Genomic DNA, 2500 nt, shown 5'->3' with positions numbered 1-2500 from the left:
GAGGGGGGGTAGGATGTTTCGGAGCGGAAGTGGGGTGGATGGGGGGAGGTATTGCAGTGCAATAATTATGTTGCAAGAATCGTTATGGTGGCACTGTATCTACTTGTACACATCTATTTGTATATACATGTATATATACATATATATGTATGTAAATATATTTATGCATATATATATATATATATATATACACGTGTGTGTGTGTGTGTTTGTGTGTGTGTGTGTGTGTGTGTGTGTGTGTGTGTGTGTGTGTGTGTGTGTGTGTGTGTGTGTGTGTGTGTGTGTGTGTGTGTAGGGATAGTTTCAGAGTGTAAGTGTGATCTGTATATTCGATGCAAAAGTCAGACAGACACATACCTACATGTAAGCACACACACAAACACACAGACACACACGCGCGCGCGCGCATATCTATATGTGTGTATATATATACATGTATGTATATACATATACCCATATATATGTATTTATATACATATACCCATATATATATGTATTTATATACATATACCCATATATATGTATTTATATACATATATTTGTATATATGTGTATATATATACGTATGTGTACACACACACACACACACACACACACACACACACACACACACACACACACACACACACACACACACACACACATACATATATATATACATATACATACATATATGTACTTATATATATATGAACGCATGTGTGTGTATGTTGCTTACGTGTAGGTGCGTGTCCGTCTAACTGTTGCATCGAATATCCAATATTAGACCAAACTTACACTCTGAAACTATCCCTCTTTTCCTTGTTCGTGATAAACCGCGGCTTACAACCAGGATGTACGTTTGTTAACACTGACCAACGTGACGAAAGCAGGATAAGCGTGCCACACACCTTGCACCACCTTGTCAGCATGAATGAAAAAGGACGTGTCATCATTCACTATTCATTATACAGTATATGCTCAGCATACATTATTTTTTTCAGAACATAGACTGTATCACAGGGCGACAGGGACAACAAGCACGAGATAACGTATCCATACATTACCAAGGTCAGACTATATGTGGAAATTGAGGCTTCCGTTTTACAGTAGTATGGAGTATGTAATCAACACTGAGCCTCCTATCAGGAAAACGTGAAGCCATGAATGACACCCGCAGGCCTCATGGTCCGGGTTTTACACGACCCAGGTTTTGCTTTAAGTTCCGTTGAGTTTTCCTCATACAACCCTCTAGTCTTTATCGCTATATAGGTTGTGGAATAATAAGTCTACTGTGTATTCTGAAATTTTTATTGCAATTTTATCAAACTAGGTCTTAGCACTTGGTCATTAAGGTTCATACGGTTTAAATAATAGCTTCAGTAATTTGCTAACAAAACCAATCTTCTGAATTATAGGATTAGCATAGAGAGTTAATAATACATACATGTATACATAATATTAAACAAATATCCTGAGTCACATGACTGCGAAAACGTAAATCATAAAATGATATGTTTACATCCTTGACTAGTGATCTATATCCTGTTAAATAAACTATAATACGTATAATACCTAGGGCAACATAAATCAAATGTTGTGTGAAGAACAAAACATAAATAGTGGAACATCGAAGAATCAGAGCATCACAGAAATAGAAACAAAACGAAAAAAAAAGATATTAAAACTCTATGTCCTTTGGGAGGGAACGTTAAGCCAAAGGTCAAGAGCCAGCGTGACCTGCCGCATGATTTCAACCCCACAAGAACTGACCAAGAACGACTCTTCGGAGATCGTGAAGAGTGAATTGTCATTGAAGGGTTCAACAATGAGGTTGATTAAAGTTCGCTTTCATTCTCTCCTCATATTACTTTTTTCAGACAAAATGCATTTCATTTTAGCCTCGCCGAAAAAAAGGGACAAGCCTGCATATACTTTACAACAGTTGAATTGAGATCATTCCACTTTCAATTATAAATAAACTAAAGCCTTTTTTCCCGTAACGTCAATATCGCTTCCACAAAATAAAGTTGCCTTGATAAGTAAAGCGGAAGTGTAAATCGAATAAAAAAATTCGCTATTGGATTTTCCGTTTGTAATTTGTTTTCCTAAAAGTTATGAAACGTTTTCTGTCAAGGATTCTAGTTTTGCTGCTTATCAGGTTTGACTTCCGTTGAACAATTATTTATTTTTATGACGAGGGAGTTAGATTATCTTTGGAAATGAATCTCCTACAAGTGGATTCCCCTTCTTTTCCGAAAATGACTGAATAGATATTTGATAAATGTAAGAGTGATAATCTGATAGATATCAGTATATTTTTTTTATTATTATTATCCATACGCGTTTTTCTCAATTGCTCCATTTGGCAGAAAAAGGCTTCCATGGATGACGAGAAATCAACAGGATTTGTCCATATCTATTGTGATGAATATTTGTAGCTGCTCACCGAATTCCTCCTGGTCACACAATAGCCTGCAGGACACCATAACTGATTGATAAATAGGACATGAGCCGAACC

General features: G+C 36.4%; 2 protein-coding genes across 2 annotated transcripts in view; both read right to left on the bottom strand.

Moving 5' to 3' along the window:
* LOC125036184 (serine/arginine repetitive matrix protein 2-like) overlaps positions 1–2500 on the bottom strand; it is a gene marked incomplete in the record, with an annotated part of 206324 nt that overhangs the window by 201534 nt on the left and 2290 nt on the right.
* Positions 1275–2500, bottom strand: part of LOC125036185 — a 3679-nt gene continuing 2453 nt past the window's right edge. The window contains exon 2 of the mRNA XM_047628628.1: positions 1275–2500. This exon is cut by the window's right edge and continues 621 nt beyond it. The gene's annotated coding sequence lies outside the window, so the exon portion shown is untranslated.

This window comes from Penaeus chinensis, chromosome 20 (assembly GCF_019202785.1).
Source record: "Penaeus chinensis breed Huanghai No. 1 chromosome 20, ASM1920278v2, whole genome shotgun sequence".
NCBI lineage: Eukaryota > Metazoa > Arthropoda > Malacostraca > Decapoda > Penaeidae > Penaeus > Penaeus chinensis.
The sequence above is the reverse complement of the archived record's forward strand: the minus strand, read 5'-3'. Positions and strand labels throughout refer to the sequence as shown.